The following is a 22,340-nucleotide window of genomic DNA, read 5'->3' as shown; positions in this document are numbered from 1 at the left end:
CAGACCACAAGTGTATTAAGCAGTTTCTATGAAGTTCATACAATATCTGCAATACTTTGTTAGTAACATATATCCATATGCATGTGTATGGATGGAGGTTTATCATGACTTCTTTTTTACCTTTATATTACAGTAACATTGGCTTATAACATTATGTAAGTTTCAAGTGTACATCATTATATTTTAATTTCTGTGTAGACTACATCATGTTCACCACCAAAAGACTGATTACCACTGTCACTGTAAGCATGTGCCCTTTTACACCTTTTGCCCTCTCTCCTACCCCATTCCCCTCTGGTAGCCAACAATATAATCTCTAAGTCTTGGTGTTTGTTTGGTTGTTGTTTTTTTTATCTTCCACATATGAGTGAAATCATATGGTATTTGGCTTTCTCCATCAGACTTATATTTCTTAGCATAATACCCTCAAGGTCCATCCATGTTGACGTAAATGGCAGAGTTCATCTTTTTATGGCTGAGTAGTATTCCATTGTGTATATGTACATACCACATTTTCTTTTTCCATTGTTATGGGCACTTTGGTTGTTTCAAAGTCTTAGTGATTGTGAATAATGCTGCATGAAAATATCTACATATTCAATGGATACCCATTATTTACCTTGATGAAAATAATAAGAATAATAAGTTTTCACATAACAAGGTATATGGGAAAGCTGTTCTGGTTTAAATCAGCTTCAGCCTAAAACTTGTTTTTTCCAGAGCCGCCTGACTTATGGCCCATTGAACATACATTGTACATCTGCTCAAACATTTTCCCAAATCCAAGAATGTACTCTTTAAAGATAGGAATGTAATGTCTCCCACTCTCTGATGCTGATACCAGTACTGCTTTGAAGATAAGATTTTCTTCCCAGAGAATCAAGGTCAAGTTGGCCCGCTGTGTATGTGCTAAACTGTGGCAAAATATCTCCTCGTGACTTTGGGAAACAATGTATTTCTGTCATGCTTGATGTATGTTCTTTGTTCTTAAATGGTGTATAATCTTCCTTGGGGAAAGGAGCACTTATAGACTAGTCCTTACATTAGGCTCAGTAATTATCACCATATCTTTCTTATATATAGATTGCTTGTTGATTATTTGTGTCAATAACATTAACATGGTATAGCTTTGAGCTTTTAAATTACCAAAAAGGTTTGTGAGCTATTTTTAAGAAGACATATTGGAAAGCATTATGATTATTGAAAAGTTCGTTTATAAACTTTTATCCAATGCACATTTACTTAGTTCACTTGTTCTTAAAAATTAGGTTTGAAATTATCATGAAAACTTGTGAGCTAAAGAAACAAATCTAGCCATAATCCTAAGTTATATTTCTTGTTGACAAATTAGGCAAATATCAAAAAAATCTCAGAAGCAAAGAATTTAAAAAGTTAAACATATAGTTTTTCCTTCCTTTTTTTTCCTTCTTTTTCTTTTTAACTTAACTACTGTGCTTGACATGCATCAAGCAACTAATTTTTAATGTACATTTTTTCCTTAGGTTGTATTTATAGTTCTATAGTCTTAAGCACCTGGTAGAGATAACACAGGTTAAGTAACATACCTAGGTAGAAAAAAATTTTATGTGTGCATTATATGTAATGCTGACAACTCTGAAGACATACCTGCTTTTATTTTTCCAACAATTTTAAAAACTAGTTTTATTTATCAAAAATTACTACAGGTGAAGGAAATATTAAAAATTGGATTAGTTTCTATATTTCTGAGAATTTTAGAAGTACTTAATTTGTAGAAGCACTCATTTACCTCTAAGCAAATTTGAATAGAATTCCTTCAGGGATTTTATGAATTAATTTAGTAATATCATCCAGAGTTAGAAAATGTCACATATACATAACCTACATAGACTTACAGACAGATATAAACAAAAATCTTATACCTTTCATTCTAAAATTTTAGCTCTCACTCAGTAAAACAGAATAATACAATATCACTGATTTAATAACCCTTTATATTTTTTATCTGAATTGTGTTTCTGGGAAATGGGCAAGTTATGGTTACTTATTTACCAATTTTGTGGGAGAAAGTTTAAGATTTTCTTTGCCCTGATTGGTAATCTGTTGGAGGCTGTGGAGTAAATTTTTGCAGTACTGAGGAGACATCTGGTAGTTGTCTGGATGGCTCTACAACATATCTAAGTTGACAACACATCCAGTTCTGTTTCCTAATAAGATTTTTCTCTTTTTTAGCCCTAGGTGGTTTCTTTTGTGGGTCCTTAATCCCTTGAGAACCCTCAATGAAGGATACGGGGCCTAAAGTACCAATGACTGTGGGAGCTGAGGGGCTGAAGTAAGAAGGGGAGAGTCCATCAGAGTGGATGGAGGGATAGAGGAGGTAAGAATTTGAAGGAGGATGTATCAGATGATTCAAGGAAACCAATCCAAAAAAGTAAAAGGAGAAAGCAGGAACAGAGGCGATGGGAAGGGAGAGATTTTAGAAGAGCCAGTTTGGAAAGAGCATAAGTTTTCCAAAGAGGCCGTTGAAGTTCCTATCATCCTTAGTAAAATCATCAACAAGAAAGGAAGTAGATGGATTCAGTGGAGCATATAGTCAGCAGGAGTGCAAGAAGTGAGTTTTCAGTCCATTGAGAGGTTCCCATCTTCTTAACTAGTGGTACCTAATACTTATGAAGAGAGAAACTTGGGACTCTAACAGAGCTTGCGCTTGCCTGTGACTTTAACTTGGCTTCTTAGAGAGAATCCTAGGACTCTAACCCTCCTCTCTTTCTCTGGGACACTAACAAAGCTTCTAGAATATTTTCAAAATCTTGTGAATTAAAATATGTCCCTACCAGAATCAAGGTACATTTGTCTAGACAAATGGTTTAGGAGTCAGATTTGCCAAAGTATCTCACAACAATTAGTCAGGAGTGAAGAAAAAATCTCAAGGGTGCACACTTAGGTCCTGGGTGAGTGCTCTGGGGCTCCAATGATAATACTGATCTATCCAAATTGTGGCATTTAAACTATGAAAGAAAAAACAGAGTTTTAAAGGGTAAAACCAGAATTTGTTCAGGACTATTGCAATACGGGAAAAGAGACCTCAGTATTGAAACACTTTCAAAATAAATACAGCATGAGCAAGTGAGAAATTACTGCAAGGGAGCCTATTGGGGTCAGTGGATGGAAAATTACTAAGCAGACACAGAGAAATGTAAGGGGGATTCTGGCTAAACTGACCTAACAGGTTTCTTGTTACAGAAAGGCCAGGCTGATCAGACTTCACCTGACAGACGGTAGAGGATGATAAACTCAATTAGATATTCAGGTTGATCAGATATGGATGATGAGAGACTCTTGAAAACCTGAATTAGCAAGGTTCTTGCTAATGTTTTTACAGGGAACTGCATAGATAGGCCTAGGAGAAGGTTCAGGAACTTGACCAAAGTTTGGTGAAGAAAATAATGTGTGTCACTGTCAAGGAGAAATTGTACAACTAGTCTGCAATAAAGGTAAGGAAGAGTTTGTCTGGAATACAGAATATCCCTTATGGTTTCTCTTAGTATTACCATGTCCTGTGATTAAGGGCAATGGAAAACTACAACAGCCCAATCCAAGCAGGACTAGTGATGGCACAGATGCTTCAGAAATAATAGTTTGACTCACCTCACCAGATAAAGAACCAGGACTAGCTGAAATGCTGCTGAGGCAAAGGGGATACAGAATGTGTAGTAAAAGAAGGTAGTTATGCATCCAGCTATAGATATGTTATAGTTATAGCAATGAATACTCTAATTGTCATGAGTGTTTCCTCCTTATTTTGTTATGAGTACCTTTGTGTGTATATATACATATACTAAGCAAATGTCTTTGTTGTCTATCTTCTTTTGTCCCTTATCATGTAATATGGAGACATATTCACTTTATATCATAGTATTTAAGTGTTAATTTTACATTGTACTCTTTTTAAAGGAATATCTAGGGGAAGAGTAAGCTTCACTTAAGAACTTTACTTCCTTTTCTGTGGAAGGGGTTAGTGTATTTTTGGTTGTACAACAGGATACTTCTATAGTATGTTAGGCAGAATTATGACTTTGTTATTGTCTTTATTTGAAGATTAAGTTTGGTTGAAGGTGATGCTTATAGGTGTCAAGTTGACAACGAGTGGAGTTGTGATGGTTAATTTTGTGTCAACTTGACCAGGTTAAGGGAAGTCCATATAGGTGGTAAAGCCTTATTTCTAAGTGTGCCTGTGACAGTGTTTCTGGAAGGGCTTAGCATTGATTTAGTAGACTGCATAAAGGTTCATGCCCTCACCAATAAAGTAGAGCATCATCCAGTCAGAATAGAGGTTCCCAATAGAACAAAAAGACAAAGGAAGGACAAATTCCTTTTCCTTTCTTACACCTGAGACATCCGTTTTTTCCTGCCCTTGTACATCAGAGCTCCTGCTTCTAGGGTCTTTAAATTCTGGGACTTACACCTAGGTCCCCCTTGTTCCCAGGCCTTTGGCTTGGAAGTAGGAGTTACACCATTGGTTCCCCTGTTTCCCAGGCCTTTGGACTCAGACTAAATTATACCACTGGATTTCCTGGTTGTCTAGGTAGCAGATGGCATAATGTGGGAGTTCTGTCCTCCATAATCTCCTGAGCAAATTTCTATAATAAATCTCTTCTATAATAAATCTATCTATATGTCTGTCTATCTAGCTATCTGTCTAGCTCTATCTATTTGTCTATTTATTCTATAAGTACTATTCTTTTTCTGGAGAACCCTAATATAGATTTTGGAATTGAGAGTGGTTCCAGGGAACAGAATTTAAATGAGTTTTCTGACGTGCTTCTGTGGTTTCTGGAATTGCAATTTGACTAGATTTAAAGATGCTAATGACTCACTTTCCAGGAGGAAACAAAGCACTATTTGTCCATGGTATGAACTATTTATAGTGATACACAAAAATCTGCATTAGCTATTCCTAATCAACCACTTATAAGCATCAAGGAGCTAAATAACTTTGTATATGATACCTTTAGACATTTTAGGGAAAATAAGATATATAGTGAAATTTTTTCATTCCTCTCTGTTTTCATCCTCAGGAAGATTTTCCCTAAGCTAACATCTGTTGCCAATCTTTCCCTTTTTTTGCTTGAGGAGGATTTGCCCTGAGCTAACTTCTGTCCCAGTCTTCTTCTGTTTTGTATGTGGGTCACCACCACAGCATAGCCATTGACAAGTGGTGTAGGTCCGTGCCAAGGAACTGAAGCTGGGCCACCGAAGCAGAGCACACCAAACTTACCCCCTTATGGTCTTGGGGCTGGCCCCCTGTTCATTCCTTTTAATGTCACTGGACAAAGTGGTGAAAGAAAATGATGAACTTAGAGATCTGAATTCTCACCTCAAACATTGCAACAATGACCTAAGAATTACAAAGTGTGATCTGAGGAATAGTCTTACCTCCCGTAAGGACTGAAACTGCTACAAATAAAACTTTGATTGGATAAATTTCAAAAAGTTGAATTCCCAAAATCCTAGGGTGTCTACTGTTAAATCAAGGGCACTGATTGTGAAAGAGTAGTATCCTGTATGTTGGGATTTCATGTGGGAAAATGCTGATGAAGGTGAGGATATCAACTCACTAGATTGTGACATCTTATTTGTGAATGGAAGTACTCTCCCCTTCCCTAGTACCAGCAACATCCCCACTCCAAGTGATGGCAGCTTCCCAATTCATAAAGTATCAGCCTTTCTACCTCAGTCTGAGGGGATTAATATCACATTGCCTAAGAAAATGGGACTGACCCACATTGAAACAGTTCTCACCTATGACGAGACTCATGTCCTAGCAGGCCCCTAAAGGTAAGGTACAAAGTGTGACCCAAAAGGAGGTGCACTAGACACCAAAATAACTACTTGATTTTTCTGATTTATACAAGCATAAATCTTGAGAGTATTTGTGGGAATGGATATTAAGGGTGTAAGATAATATGGAAAGAACACAAAGTGGATCAGCTGAATTTATTGATATAGGCCCACTAAGCAGAGATCGCACATTTAATGTTGCAGCTTGGGGAGTGAGAAAGGGCACTAACAGTTTGTTGGGTTCATTGGCTGAGACATGGTTCAAAAGGTGGCCCACTGTAAGTGAAGTGGAAATGCTGCATCTCTCTTGTTTTAATGTAGATAAAGGCATTTTAAGCTTAGGGAGATTGAAACGTTAGAGTGGATTTGTCTTTTAAGACCTACTCACTCACACTGGGAGGGTGTAGAAAGCATACCTTTCACCAGTAATTTGAGAAATAAATTTGAGAGGGGAGCCCCAGCATTGTTGATAAGCCTTATGATTTATCTTCTCTTGAGGCCAGATATTACAGTGGGAACAACAACCACTCATTTGGAAAATCTAAATGCATGGGAGCAATTGGATTCCAGGGTGGCAGTGGCCAATGACATCACTCAATCACCATGGACAATGTAAGTGTAGTTACCCTAATGGACAGCAGAGACAAAGCAGCAATCAGAATAGTCTGACTAGCACAACCCTATGGTGTTGACTGTTTTTTATGATGTTCCTAGAAGTGAGAGAGATAGAGAGCCTACTAAATTCTTACTTGATCTGTATAAGCAGGAAAGTTCTAGGTCAAATGAATAAAAAGTTAACTTGAATCATAAAAATAGTCACAACCTACCAATCAGTTCTCTGACTTGCGACAGTTTACAGACCTAGAACCCCTTAAATTCAGGGGAGACCAGGTCTCCTTGAGGAAGGACACCATTATACTACTGTTAAAATTTCTCCCAGACTTTCCAAAAGGGACATATGGCCTTTACCAGAGTAACTGCGTTGGGTGAAAAGATATAATTAGAACTTTCAGGGACTACTTGGACATTGGTTCTGAACAAACATTGTTTCCAAGAGACCCAAAACATCACAATGGCCTTCCAGTCAGAGGAGGGGCTTATGGGGGTCGAAGGATTAATGGGTTTTTACCTGAGCTCTGTCTTGCAGTCGGTCCAGAGTTTTCCTGAGCCCACCCTGTGGTTATTTCCCAGATCTAGAATGCATAATTGAAATAGAAATACTTAACAGCTGATAGAATTCCCTCTTTGGTTCCCTAATATGCAGAGTGAGGGCTATTATAGTGCTAAAGGCTATATGGAATCCATTTGAACTGCCTCTACCTAGTAAAATAGTAAATGAAAAGCAATATTGCATTCCTGGAGTAATTGCAGAGTTTGTGCTACCATCAAGAAACTGAAAGATGAAGGGGTGGTGATTCACACCACACCCCTCAAAACTCTATTTGGCCTGTGCAGAAGACAGATGGCTCTTGGAGAACAACAGTGGATTAAGAATATCTTACCAAATATGACACTAACTGCTGCTCTGTGGCAAATGTGTTATCATTGTTTGAGCAAATTTACACATCCCCTGGTATTTAATAAGCAGCTATTGATCTGGCAAATGCCTTTTTCTCCATCCCTCTCTATAAGCTCCACCAGAAGCAGTTTCCTTTCAGGTGGCAATACCAGCTGTACACCTTCACTGTCCTACTAGGGATATATCAACTCTCTACCCATGTGTTAAAAGTTAGCTTGTGGTGATATTGATTGCTCTTCCCTTACATAAGATATCACTAGTCCATTACATTGATGATATTATGCTGCATGGCCCTAGTGAGTAGGAATAATAACTAGACTTAATGGCAAGACATTTACATGTCTGTGGATGAGGAATTAATCAAACTAAAATTCAGGGGAATTCTACTTAAGAGAAATTTCTAGGAGTTCAGTGGTAGGGAGGATGTGTAGATATTCCTTTTAAGCTTTAGAATAAGTTGTTGCGTCTGGACCCTCCTGCAACGTAGGAGACATAATTCTTTGTGGGCCTCTTTTGGATTTTTGATAAAACATACTTGTATTTGGGTGTGTGACTCCAACCCATTTATGCAGTGACCTGAAAAGCTGCTAGTTTTGAGTGGGCCCCAGAATGCGAGAAGGTTCTTTAACAAGTCCAGGCTGTTATTATAGATGCGTTACAATGTGAGCCATATATTCCAACAGACCCAATAGTTACTGGAGTTTAATTGGCAGATAGGGGTGCTGTTAGGAGCTCCTGGCAGCCCCTATGGTTGAATCACAGTACAGGAATTTAGATTTCTGGAACAAGGCCCTGTTATCATTCACAGGTAACAACTCTACTTATAAGAACAAATTTTAGCCTGCTACCAGGCCTTAGCAGAGACTGAATGCTTCATCATGGACCACCGAGATATCAAGTGACCTGAGTTAACATCATGAACTGGATGTTATCTGACCAACCAAACCATAAAGATGGACATTCACAGCAATACTACATCATGAGTTGGAAGTGGTATACAGGCATATCTCAGAAATATTGTAGGTTTGGTTCCAGACCACCACAATAAACTGAATATTGCAATAAAGTGAGTTACTTGACTTTTTTGGTTTCTCAGTGCATATCAAGTTTTGTTTACACTACACTGTAGTCTATAAAGTTAGCAATAGCATTATGTCTAAAAAAATGTACATACCTTAATCAAAAAATACCTTATTGCTGGCGCCAGCCTGGTGGCAAAGTGGTTAAGTTTGTACACTCTGCTTCGGCAGCCCGGGGTGCACAGGTTTGGATCCTGGGTGTGAATACACATACTGCTCTTCAAGCCATGCTGTGGTAGTGTCCCACATGCAAAGTAGAGGAAGATTGGCACAGACGTTAGCTCAGGGACCATCTTGTTCAAGCAAAAAGAGGAATATTGGCAACAGATGTTAGCTCAGGGCCAATCTTCCTCACACACACACACGAAATACTTTATTGCTAAAAAATGATAACCATCATTTGAGCATTCAGGAAGTTGTATTCTTTTTGCTGGTGGTGGGTTTTGCTTGATATTGGTGGCTGCTGACAGATCAGGTTGGTGGTTGCTGAAGGTTGGGGTGCCTGACAGTTTCTTAAAATAAGACAAAAATTAAGTGTGCTGCATCGATTGATTTTTCTTCATGAAAAATTTCTCTGTAGCATATGATGCTATTTGATAGCATTTTACTCACAGTAGAATGTCTTTCGAAATTGGAGTCAATCCTCTCCACCCCTGCCACTGCTTTATCAAGTAAGTTTATGTAATATCCTAAATCCTTTGTTGTCATTTCAACAATCCTCACAGCATCTTCACCAGGAGTAGATTTCATCTCAAGAAACCACTTTCTTTACTCATCCATAGGAAGCAAGTCTTCATCCATTGATGTTTTATCATAAGATTGCAGCAATTCAGTCACATCTCAGGTCCTACTTCTAACTCTAGTTCTGTTGCTATTTCCACCACATCTGCAGTTACTTCCTTTGCTGAAGTGTTAAGCCATCAAAGTCATCCACGTGGGTTGGAATCACTTCTTGCAAACTCCCGTTAATGTTCATATTTTGACCTCTTCCCGTGAAATACAAGTGTTCTTAATGTCATCTGGAATGGTTAATCTTTTCCAGAAGGTTTTCAATTTATTTTGCTCAGGTTCATCAGAAGAATCACTATCTATGGCAGCTATAGCTTTAAAAAATGTATTTCTTAAATAGTAAGATTTGAAAGTTGAAAGTGCTCTTTGATCCATGGATTGCAGAATGGATGTTGTGTTAGCAGACATGAAAACAGCATTAATCTCATTGTACATCTCCATCAGAGCTCTTGGGTGACCAAGCGCATTGTCAATGAGCAGTAATATTTCAAAAGGAATCTTTTTTATGAGCAGTAGTTCTCAACAGTGGGCTTAAAATATTCAATGAACCATGTTGTATAAAGGTGTGCTGTCATCCGGGCTTTTTTACCCCCCATTTATACAGCATAGGAAGCATAGATTTAGCATAATTTTTAAGGGCTGTAGGATTTTTGGAATAGTAAATGAGTATTGGCTTCAACTGAAAGGCACCAGCTGAATTAATCCCTAACAAGAGAGTCAACTTGTATTTTGAATCTTTGAAGCCTAGCATTGACTTCTCTCTAGCTATCAAAGTCCTAGATGGCATCTTCTTCTCATATAAGGCTGTTTCGTCTACATTGAAAATCTGTCGTTTAGTGTAGCCACCTTCTTTAATTTTGTTAGCTAGATCTTATGAGTACCTTGCTGCAGCTTCCACATGAGCACTTGCTTCTTCACCTTTCACTTTTATGTTATGGAGATGACTTCTTTCCTTAAATCTCATGAACCAACCTTTGCTAGCTTCAAACTTTTCTTCTGCTTCCTTACCTCTCCTGGCTTACCCCTTCCTGGCTTTATCTTCTATACAGACCACTAAAATTTTCTCTATATAAGCAATAAGGCTGTTTTGCTTTCTTATCACTTGTATGTTCACTGAAATAGCACTTTTAATTTCCTTCAAGAACTTTTCCTTTGCATTCACACCTTGGCTAATCATTTGGTACAAGAGATCTAGCTTTTGGCCTAGCTCAACTTTCAACATGCTTTCCTCACTAAGCTTAATCACTTCTAGATTTTTACTTAAAATGAGCAGTGTGCAACTCTTCCTTTCACTTGAACACTTAGAGGCCGTTATGGTATTATTAATTAGGCTAATTTCAATATTTTTGGGTCTCAGTGAATAAGGATGCCTGAGGATAGGGAGAGAGACAGTGGAATGACTGGTTGGAAGAATAGTCAAAACACACACACCATTTATTAATTAAGTTTGCTGTCTTAAATGGGTATGGTCTGTGGTGCCCCAAAGCAATTACAATAGTAACATCAAAGATCACTGAACACAGATCACCATAAAAAATATAATAATAATGAAAAAGTTTGAAATATTGTGAGAATTACTAAAATGTAACACAGAGACACAAAGTGAGCAAATGCTGTTGGAAAAATGGCATTGATAGACTTGCCTGACACAGGGTTGAGCAAAACCTTCAATTTGTAAAAAACATAGTATCTGCAAAGCACAAAAAAGCAAAAAAATAAAATGAAATATGATTCTATACAGGATTGGGTTTGGGCAGATACTGAAGGCACAAGTAAGTTTTGTGAAGAAGTGGCCTAAATGTCAATGATCCATACTTCCGCTGCTTTGCCTTCTCTCTCTTAACCCACACCCATGACTCCTTAGTGGAACGCCCTAAGATCAGTTGATAGAGGCATAAGAGATGCGAGCCTGGTTTTTAGATGGTTCTGCATGATATGCAGGCACCACTTGAATGTCGAGAGCTGCAGCACTACACCCCCTCTCTAGGACATCCCTGAAGGACAGTGATGAAGGAAAATCCTCCCAGTGGGCAGAACTTCGTTCATTGAACCAAGATGTTCACATTGTTTGGAAGGAGAACTGACCAGACATTGAATTATATACTGATTCATCAGCTGTGGACAATGGTCAGACTTGATGGTCAAGGGCTTAAAAGTAACATGATTGGAAAATTTTTGACAATAAAATTTGATGAATAGGTATGTGGCTAGAGCTCTCTCAATGGACAAAAATTCAGAAACATATTTGTGTTGCATGTGTGTAATCACCAAAGGGTGACAAGTGCAGAGGAGGATTTCAAAAATTGAGTGTATAAAAAGACATTTTCAATGTGCACCAGTCGATTTATTTGCCCAGTCACCCCTTTCATTGCCCAATGGGTTCATGAACCAGTTGGCCATAATGGTAGAATGGAGGTTATACATGGGCTCAGAAACATGAACTTCCACTTACCAAGGCCCAGTTCTAGTTCTGTCAGCAGTGAACACAAACATTGAGTCACTGATACGGTACCATTCCTCAGGTGTTCAGTCTGATGGGTTTAAGGACCTCATTTATATCAAGAGAAGTGTAGCAATAGGCCCATGCTAATGGAATTAATAGGTCTCAGCGTGTCCCCAGCATCCTGAAGCAACTGGCTAGATAGAATGAAGGAAGGACATTTTAAGGCTCAGTTCCAGCAGTAGCCAAGTGGCAGTATGTTTCAGGGCTGGGGCAATGTTCTCCAGGAGGCTGTATGTGCTCTGAATCAGTGTCCAATATATAGTGCTGTTTCTAAGATTGCCATGATTCACAGGTCCAGGAATCAAGGGGTGGAAATGAGAAGGGTACCACTCAATATTATCCCTTTCATCCACTAACAATGTTTTTGCTTCTTGTTCCCATGACTTTAAGTTCTGCTGACCTAGAGATCTTAGTTCCAGAGGAAGGATGGCTTCTAACAGGAGACAAACTGGAACTTAAGATTGCTGCCAAGCCACACTGAGCTCATCATGCCTCTGAATCAACAGACAAAGAGAGAAATTATTTTTCTGGCTGGAGTAATTTTTCTAAGTATTATCAAAGAAACAATCATAGCTGGAAAGTAGTTAAAGCTGAAAAAACAGGCTTATTGTAATAGAAGGAAATACAGCTCAGTTTAGAACTTTGCTCAGTTTTGAATGCAGCATGGGCATGTTGGAATTTATAACCAAAGAGCTTAGTGGAGGTCAGTGGAAGTGGTAATAGTAAGTGGAAACATCAAAGGTAATGGGAATTTTGCTACAGTGATCTAACAGGATTCTTGCTGAAGACAAGCTAGGCTGATCAGATACCTAGTGAATGGTGGTGGGTGAGAAACACAATTAGATATAAAAATTAATAGATATGGATGATGAGGGACTCTTGTTAAACTGAACAAGCTTAACTAGGATTCTTGCTAAGGATTTTACAAGGAAGTGTGCAGCTGAGCCTAGGAGAAGGATCAGGAGCTTAACTAAAGTTTGGTAAAGCAAAGAATCTTTGTCAGTCCCTCTCTTGTTCAGGAAAAGAAGAGACATTCTTCTTTTCTTTAAACATTATAAGTCCATTTTTGTTCAGTTATCTTTTGTTCATTAAGGACCTGGTGAACCATCTGTTGGGAATGAGTAGTAGAGGATATGCTCTATGGTGTTAACTTTCAAACGTTTAATGAAAGGGAGTTTCTAAAAAAAGAAAAGAAAAACAAAGACTAATAGTTAAAAAATAAGTTTCAGGTTCCAGAGGGTAGTCAGTCAAGTTGATTTATAGATGTTGGGCTAAACTATCATTAGATGGTGGAGTCAAGACAGCAGTGGCAATCTGATAGATTTCCTAGTTTGCAGTTTGAATGTCTGTGGTGATGGCATAGATGTTCCAAAAACTTTCCAAGTGGTTCACACAGCAGCAGGCATGAATTTTGCTCATTCGTGATTTGTTGTGGTGATTGATATCCTTGAAGTTTATATCAAGTCATCCAGCTTCAGCTTGAAGTGCTCTGGGAAAAGGGTAGCTTTAGTTCTCAATGATCCCAAGTCAGGAGGGAGAAAAAATTGAAAGGTTGATTTGGAGAGTTGTAACAAGATATTGGTAGAATCTAGAATAATTCAAAATTTGCCAAGGATTTACAAAAGTGCAGGATGGAGCATACAAGGGTGAGAATGGGAATGGCCTCCTCTGATGCAATTGCCACCTTGACTAGACTCAAATACTAGCAGGCTCCAAAAGGTGAAGTACAAAATGTCACCATGAAATTGTGTGGTCTACCTCAAAATAACTACTTGAGTTTTCTAATTTATGCAAACATAAATCTTGGAAATAGTGTGGGAATGGATAGTAAGCATGTGGGATAATTGTGTAAGAAACATAGAGTTAGATCAGCTGAATTTGTTGATTTGAGCCAAATAAGCATAGATTCTGCATTTAATGTTGATACATAGATAGTTAGAAAGGACTCTATGATTTTGTAGGGATGTTTGATTTATAAACATAAATCAAAAGATATCCCAACATGAGTGAAATGGAAATGCCTGATCACCATTTGGATTACTGTAGAGGAAGGGATTCGAAAGCTTAGGGAGATTGGAATGTTAGAGTGTTTTCATCATGGCAGACCTACTTACTCACACTGGGAGGGTCCAGAACACACACTTTTCTCCAATATTTTGTGAAACAAATTTGGGAATTGAGCCCTAGTATCTTTGAAGAAGCCCTGTGATTGTTCTTCTCTGTAGGCCAGACTTTGTAGTGGGAACTGCGGACACTCAACTGGAAAATGTAAATACAGTGTGAGTAATTGGGTCCCAGAATAGCAGGGGCCAAGTGGCTTTACTCAACAGCCAGAGGAAAGGTTGGTGTTTTTACTCTAATGGACAGAATAGTCAAAGCAGTGATCTAAGTGGTGTTAGTGGAACAGAAGTATGGTGTTAACTAGCTTTTCACAGTGTTCCTAGAAGTGAAAATGATTAGAAGTCTACTAATTTCTTACCTGATGTGTACCAGAAGATAAGTTCTACATTAAGTGAACAAAAGTCTAACTTGAACCATTAAAATAGTGAGTCACAGCTTCTCAATCAATTTCTCTATTTGAGCCAGTTACAGACCCAGAACTCCTGAATGAAAAAGAGATCATGACCTTTTGAGGAAAGGCCTCAGACCACTAACAAAAATTTGTACTATTATTCTTTCTCTTACCCTTCCTCAAAGAGGGCTATGGCTTTTTACCAGGGTAAATGTGCATGGCGGGAAAGGAAATAATACCATTCAGAGACTATTGGATGTTACTCTGAATTGATATGGTTTCCAGGATAACTAAAACATTGCTGTAGCCCTCCAGTCAGATTATGGACTTATGGGCTTCAAGATATAAATAAAGTTTTAGTAAAAATTAATCTCACAGTGTATTCAGTGGGTCTCTGAACTCATGCTGTGGTTCTTCCCTCAGTTTTAGAATGCGTAATTGGAATAGAAATACTTAGCAGCTGACACAATCCTCATATTGGTTTTGTGACCTGTGGAGTGAGGGTAATTATGGTAGAAAAGGCCAAATGTAAGCCATTAGAATTGACTGTACCTACGAAAATAGTAAATCAGAAGGAATATTGCTTTCTTGGAGGGATTTCAAAGATTTATGCCACCACAATAACTTGCAAGATGCAAGGGGGTTGATTCCCACCACATTCTCATTAAACTCTTCAATTTGCCTACAGAGAAGGCAGATAAGTTTTGGAGAAAGGTAATGAATTATTATAAAGCTAACCAAGTAGTGACTCTATTTTCAGCTGCTATACCAAATGCAATTTTATTGCTTGAGCATACTCAGAAACACCCTGCTACCTGGTTCAACTAATGATCTCGCAAATGCATTTTTCTCCATACCTATCCCTAAGACCTATCAGAAGCATTTTTCTTTCAGCTGGAAAGGCCAGAAACACACTTTCAAAGTCCTCCCTCAGTGGAATGTGAGCTCTCTAGCCCTATGTGTCAATTAAGATATTAGGGATCTTGATCACTTTTCTCTTCCAAGAGATACATCATTGGTCCATCATATTAATGACATTATGCAGATAGAACTTAGCAGAAATTGCAACTTCTCTACATTTACTGGTAACACATTTGCATGTAAGAGAATATGAAATAAATTTGACTAAAATTCCAAGACCTCTACCTCAGTGAAATTTCTAAGAGTTGAGAGATGTGGTGCATGCCCAGGTATCCCTTTTAAGGTGAAGGGTGAGTTTTTGCATCTGGGTCCTCCTACAACCAAGAAAGAGGGACAAAGCCTAGTGGGCCTATTTGGATTTTGAGCAAAATGTATTCCTCACAAATAATTACATAAAATGGCCAAATGCACACGGCCCTTAATCCTGCTACACTTCCTTCTCTCTCCTACTCTACCCCTATCTCATAGTGGAGAGTTCCCTATGATCAGCTGACAGAGGAAGAAAAGATGCAGACTGTTTTACAGATGGTTCTGCACCACATGCAGACACCACTTAAAAGTGAAGAGCTGAAGCACTAAAGCCCATCTCTCAAACATCTCTGAAGGACAGTGGTGAAGGAAAATCGTCCCAGCGGCAGGACATCAGGGAGGGCACCTGATTGTTTCCTTTGCTTGAAAGAAGAAATGACCAGATATGCAGTTATATACTGATTCATGGGTTGTGGCAAATGGTGTGGCTTGATGGCCAGGGAGTTGAAAGGAACATGATTGAGAAACTGTTAACAATGAAATTTATCTCACGTGGAAGCTCCCCGAAGTATGACCTCAGCAGAGGAAGATTTCAATAATCAAATGTATAGCATAATATATTCAGTGGATAACAGTCAGCCTCATAACCCAGCCACCTCTGTCATTGCCCAATAGGCTTGTGAACAAAGAGGCCATTGTGGCAAGGATAGAGGTTATGCATGGATTCAACAATACTCATGTACACTCATCAAGGCTAAGTGTGCAATCTACCAGCAACAGACAGCTGCACTAAGTTCCTAATATAGCATGATTACCTGAGGTGTTCAGGCTGCTACCTGCCAGTAGGTTAATTATATTAGTCTGCTTCCATCATAGAAAAAGAAGCATTTTGTCTTTACTGGAAGATAGCTTTCCTCTGGATATGGATTTGCCTTCTCTGCATGTAGTACTTGAACCAAAACTACCATCTGTGTACTTATGGAATGCCTTTTCCATTGGTATAGTATTGCAGACAGCATTGTTTTAGGTCAAGGAACTCGCTTCACAGCAAAAGAACTGCAGCAATAGGCCTATGCTTATGGAATTCACTGGTCCTACCATGTTCTACACAATTTTGGAGCAGCTGGTTTGATAGAATAGTAGAAGGGCCTTTAGAAGACTCAGTTACAAAGCCAGTTAGGTGGAAATACGTTGCAGCACCGGAGCAGAGTTCTCCAGGAGGCTGTGTATTCTCTGAATCAGCTTCCAATATATGGTGCTGTTTCCTTTATATCCAGGTCCAGGAATCAAGTGGTGAAAATGGGAGTGGCACAATTTTTGCTGCTTCTTCCTATAATTATATGATCAGCTGATCTAGAGGTCTTAGTTCCAGAGGAAGAAATGCTCTACCAGGAGATAAAACAGTCATTCCCATGGATGAAATTTAAGACTTCAACCTGGCCACATTGATCTCCTCATACCTCTGAATCAACATGCAAGAGAGGGAGTTTGAGTGAGGCTAGGGTGATTGTGACTACTGTCAGAGAAAATTCATAGCTGGACAATAGATAAAGTGGTAAAAATAGATTTGTTGAGGATTATTGTAGTGGGGTAAAATAGTTCTCAGTGTTTAACTGGAGTTAATTCTGAATACAGCAAGGGCAAGTAGTTATTTATAGCCACAGAGCCTGAAGGAAGTCAGCCGATTGAAAATTACTAAGATGAAACTTGAATGGTAAGAAAATTTTGGCTAAACAGACCTCACAGGATTATTGCTGAAGACAGGTTAGGCTTACCAGACATAACCTGGAAAATGACAGAGAATGAGAAACTTGATTAAATATCAAGTGTGAGAAGATACGGGAGGATGTAAGATGTTTCCTATACTAACTTAGCATGATTCTTGCTGAGGATTTTATAAGGAATTGTACAAATGGGTCTATGAGAAGTTTCAGGAGCCTGACTAAAGTTTGGTCATCTGAAGAATCTTTGTCAGTCCCTTATATTGTATACAATATAAGCCCATTTATTGTTCCATCACGTTTTTTTTTTTTTACTAAGGACCAGCCTAATCATCTGTTAAGACTTGATAGTAGAGGATATGTGGTATAGTGCAAGCCATGAGGTATTTCATAAAGAAGAGTTTCTATGAAAATAAAACAAAGACAGAGATTGATATTAAAAGATCCCAGAGGTCAGCTTTTGTGATTTCTAGATGTTGGGCTCAAAGCTTCTTTAGATGGATGCATACAGAAGTGGCAATCAATGGATTTCCTGATTTGGAGTTTGATTGTCTGTGATGATGACATTAGCTATTTGGGTGAATTTCCTGAGTGACCCACACAGGAACAAGCAGGATTTTTGCCAATATGTGATCTATTGTGGTGATTTCCTTGAAGTTTACATCAAGTCCTTCAGCTTCAGCTTTTGGGAAAAGAAAAGTTTTAATTCTCAATGATTCCAAGTCAGATGGGAGAAAAAAATAAAACCATGTTTGGAAATTTGTAACCAGACATAGGAAGAAAGTGGAAGACTTAAGGATTTGTCAAGGATTGGAAAATGTGCAAGACAGAACTCACAAGTTACATTGCAGTTTTCCATTGAAATATAATTTGTCTCTCTATAGTCATCATCATTCAAGCAGAGATAATCAAAATAACAGTAATCATCTTGAAAAATGCATCTGCACTCATTAAGCTTAGTATGATTATTTACATAAGTGCAGCAAGGGTAGTGTCTAACCATATAGGTCTGTTGAGTTTGCATTTTTGGAACTTTTCATAAGAATTATCAGATTGGATTTTTCAGTATCTCAGAGCTAGGAAGCCAAGTCAACAACTTGCCACCAGATGTTGCCTGCAATGCCTATAGATTTAGGTAAATTCCTCTCTTCCAATGATCAAATTATTATCTTGAGATTCCTAGTCATACCAGGAAGTGAACTTCCTTACTGACTTTTAGAGTAGGAAACCATATAAGATGGGTTCAGGCTAGTTTTTCCAAGAGTGGGTATAAGCATTGGCTCCTTAAAATCAACCTTAGCTCCTAAAGCTGTCTACTCACATCTCATCCCATGCGCTTCATTCTCAAATATGACATTCCATTCAAAGACTTGGTAATATAGTTAATGTTTCTAATTGGGAGCTGTTATGAAGGAAACAGAGGCTTATTGAACTTATGCAAAGACCTATATTCCCATAAAAATAATGCTCACTAAGAATTTTCAAATTCTGAAGGTATGAATTAGGGAGAAAAAGGAATTGTTTCATCTTTGTTCACAAAGTTATACTTTACCAAATTGCTGTAAGTTACATGCAACTTAAGAGAAAAAGTTTTATTTCTATATAGTAAACAAAACATTAAACAAACAGCAATGTTTAAGCAAAATTATAAAAAAAAAGTAATTGTCCACATCGGTTCCTTAAGTCCTATGTTATTAATTATTTTTCTGCTAGATCTTAGGTTAGTTACTTTAGTTAGTAGGTCAGCTTCTTCATTACTTCTTGAAATTCTTACTCAGTACAGAAGCATGGTCTCAAAGCTATTACAGTTATTTCATTATGAAACATTCATGCCCATAACTGATTGCAACCAATTACAGAGAAGAATCAAAGCAAAAAACAATGACTATATGTGAATGACAAATGACTTTAAAAGTCCATTGTTAAACTTCTGATGAGAATTAATTTGACAAGAAAAATTATTTCTTTCTGTGGCATACAACATTTAAGCATAATAACTGGACAAAAGGATATTCACAAATTTCCATGAATTCATACAATTTCTGTATTATCTGTAAAATCTTTATATCTCTAATATACAATCTGTATTTATGTAACCTAAGAAGCCTTATTTTCACTTCTTATTTGACAATGTTTCCCATGTAATTTAACATACCAAATAAATCTAATTAGTTTAGCATATCCCTTTTATAAGGTAAGAGATAAACCCTTTGAGATTCTCCAGAGGTACTGTGGGAAATCTCAAAGTTAATTTGAGATGAAAAAGACTGCACTTAGAATTTGATTTTGGGGAGTTGTCAAAAGGTTGAAAGTTTGAACACTTGACTAAATAGGATCACAGGTCACTGTGCAACTATGCTTAGTTATCCATTTAAAGAAAGTGACAATTAACAGATCTCAAAGGGAAATACAGAAAGTTATATAGTTGTAAAATATCTACTTCTTTTAATACTGAGAAGATAGTTTTCTTAAGTAATCAATATTGTGACAAAGATACCATGAAGCACAGGAAATTAAATCACAAAATCTTGGTTTCCCATGCAGAATCTTAATAGGTATAGGAATTTTTATTTATTTATTTATTTAATTTATTTACAATTTCTTACTAAGAACAGACCAATAATCTAAGAAAACTTTGGTTTTGTAGCAGAGAGGAGAATCAAATCTAGTTTTATATCACTGTACTGTTTATTCTAAGGTTAATTTTTAAAAATCTTACAGATACAGCAATCCCAATCTTAGCCAGGTCTTAGTATGCAAAATAAGATTACTTTCCCACAACTTACTTTCCGCAATCTTTGTACAGCTTTCCCCCCCTTATATCTATTCAGTATTTGTCTTGCTTGTGTCTTCTTTTTCATTCTGGAATAGCCATTCATTCACTTTAAAACAAAATTATTCCTTTTCCCTTTAGAAAAAACACATCCTGGAAGTGTCAAAATGGTAGCATAGAACCATCCTAAACTTATCTCCCCCCATGGACACAACACATATATCTATATAGATATGGAATAATTTCATCTGCAAAAGATCTGAAAACTGGATAAACAGAGCCTCCACAATAAAAGATAACAGGGTATCATCAAGACAGAAATGAGAGGCAGAGTCAAGGTCTCACCCAAAAATACCCACCCTGGATGCAGTGATCTGCAATTCGGAAGGATCTAAAAATACAGAACTTTTCTCTGAGGAGCAAAGGAATTGTGCTCCATGTCAGGCACTCCAATCCTTAGATCCTGCACATGAGAGATGAGCCTCCAAAACACCTGGGTCTGAAAACCAGTGCAGATTATGTTCAGGAAAACCATAGAATTATAGGGAATGGAGAATCCACTATTAAAAGTCCTGTGTGCAGACTTACGCGTCCAAAGACCTAGCAGAACAAAACATTTTGAAAAGCACCTAGGCCATATGTGATGGAAAGGTACCAGTTTGGAACTCTCCCTCTAACTTGTTAGCACCTGTGGGGATGCCCCACTGAGAGCCCTGCTGATGCCCACACCACAGCCATGCACCAAAGCCAGGCTGAGTGAAAACCTCACTCACACCCATGACACGGCTGTGGCCCTACTACAGCAGGTGGAAATATGCAGCTCACGCATGGGATGCCCCTTGAGCACCTATCTCTGGTGGCAAGAGGGGATTGTACTCTGGGCCCCATGAGACATCTCCTACACAAGACCACTCCTTCAAGACTAGAAGAGGTAGGTGATTTATCTAATACAGAAAAACAAACACAGAGAGTCAGCCTAAAAGGATATAGAGGAATATGTTCCAACTGAAAGAAGAAGACAAAACCCCAGAAAAAGACTTCAGTGAAACAGAGATAAGTAATCTACTTGATAAATAGTTCAAAGTAATGGTCATAAGGATGCTTACCAAACCCTGGAGAAAAATAAATGAACACAGTGAAAACTTCAACAATGAGAAAGAAAAATAAGAAACTACCAAATAGAAGTTACAGAGCTGAGGAATATAATAACTGAACTGAAAAATACACTAGAGGAGTTCAATGGCAGATTGAATGAAGCAGAACAGATCAGTGATTTGTAAGACAAAGCAATGGAACTCACCCAGACAGAGAGGCAAAAAGAATAAGGAATTGAAAAAAGTGAAAATACCTCAAGGGATCTTTGAGACAACATCAAGCAGAATAACATTGTCATTATATGGGTTGCAGAAGAAGAGAGACAGAAAGGAGCAGAAAACATATTTCTAGAAATAATGACTGAAAACCTCCCTAATCTGTGGAAGAAAACACATATCCAGGTCCAGGAAACCCAGACAGTTCTAAGGTGAACTGAAAGAGATCCACTCCAAGACACATTATTATTAAAATGGTAAAAGTTAAAGACAAAGAATCTTAAAAGCAATTTGTTACATACAAGGGAAATCCCATTATGCTATCAGAAGATTTTTTAGCAGAAACTTTGCATGCCAGCAGGGAGTGATATGACATATTCTAAGTTCTGAAAGAAAAAACCTTCCAACCAAGAATTCTCTACCAAGCAAGGTTATCAGTCAGAATTGAAGTAGAGATTAGCAGTTTTCCAGATAAACAAAAACTAAAGGAGTTCATCATCACTAAACTGGTATTACAAGAGATGTCAAAGGTACTTCTTTAAGCTGAAAAGACTTGACATTAATTAACAACAAGAAACATGCAAAAATAAAAATTTAACTAGAAAAGGTAAATTGTAGTATAGATAGTTGATTGACGACTTATAAAGCAAGTATAAAAGTTAAAAAACAAAAGTAGCAAAATTAACTAAAACTACAGTAATTAGTTAAGGGATGCATAAAAGAAAAAGATGTAAATGTGACATCAAAAATATAAAACATAGGGGGAAATATAAAGGTTTGGAATGTGTTCAAATTTAAGATCTTTTCAACTTAAAACAGACCATTATATACATAGGATGTTATATATGAATCTCATGATAACCACAAAGCAAAAATGTATAGTCAATACACAAAATAAAATGAGAAAGGAATCTAAACATAACACTAAAGAAAGCCATCAAACCACAAGGGAAGAGAGAAAGAGAAGAAGGAAGAAACAGAGAAGAAGTGCAAAAACAGCCAGAAAACAATTAAATTTCTTTAAGTATATAGCTACCAATAATTACTTAAAATGTAAACGGACTAAATTCTCTAATAAAAAAACATACAATGGCTTAATGGATAACAATAATAACAAAAGAACAAAACTCATCTATATGCTACA

At 37.6% G+C, this 22,340-nt stretch overlaps 1 long non-coding RNA gene across 12 annotated transcripts in view; it reads left to right on the top strand.

Annotated features, from left to right (window-relative positions):
* LOC106782165 (uncharacterized) overlaps positions 1 to 22,340 on the top strand; it is a 160,929-nt gene that overhangs the window by 35,588 nt on the left and 103,001 nt on the right. For 4 of the 12 annotated variants that reach the window (XR_011439307.1, XR_011439310.1, XR_011439314.1 and 1 more), the window contains exon 3: positions 2,212 to 2,356. This is a non-coding gene — a long non-coding RNA (uncharacterized lncRNA). Of the gene's footprint in view, positions 1 to 2,211; positions 2,357 to 3,361; positions 3,474 to 6,318; positions 6,433 to 8,147; positions 8,415 to 22,340 lie in introns of those variants that run through there. The other 8 variants (XR_011439299.1, XR_011439300.1, XR_011439315.1 and 5 more) reach the window with 4 other exon arrangements.

This window comes from Equus caballus, chromosome 1 (genome assembly GCF_041296265.1).
Source record: "Equus caballus isolate H_3958 breed thoroughbred chromosome 1, TB-T2T, whole genome shotgun sequence".
Taxonomy (NCBI): domain Eukaryota; kingdom Metazoa; phylum Chordata; class Mammalia; order Perissodactyla; family Equidae; genus Equus; species Equus caballus.
Note: the sequence above shows the minus strand (reverse complement) of the source record. Positions and strands in the feature narration are given on the sequence as shown.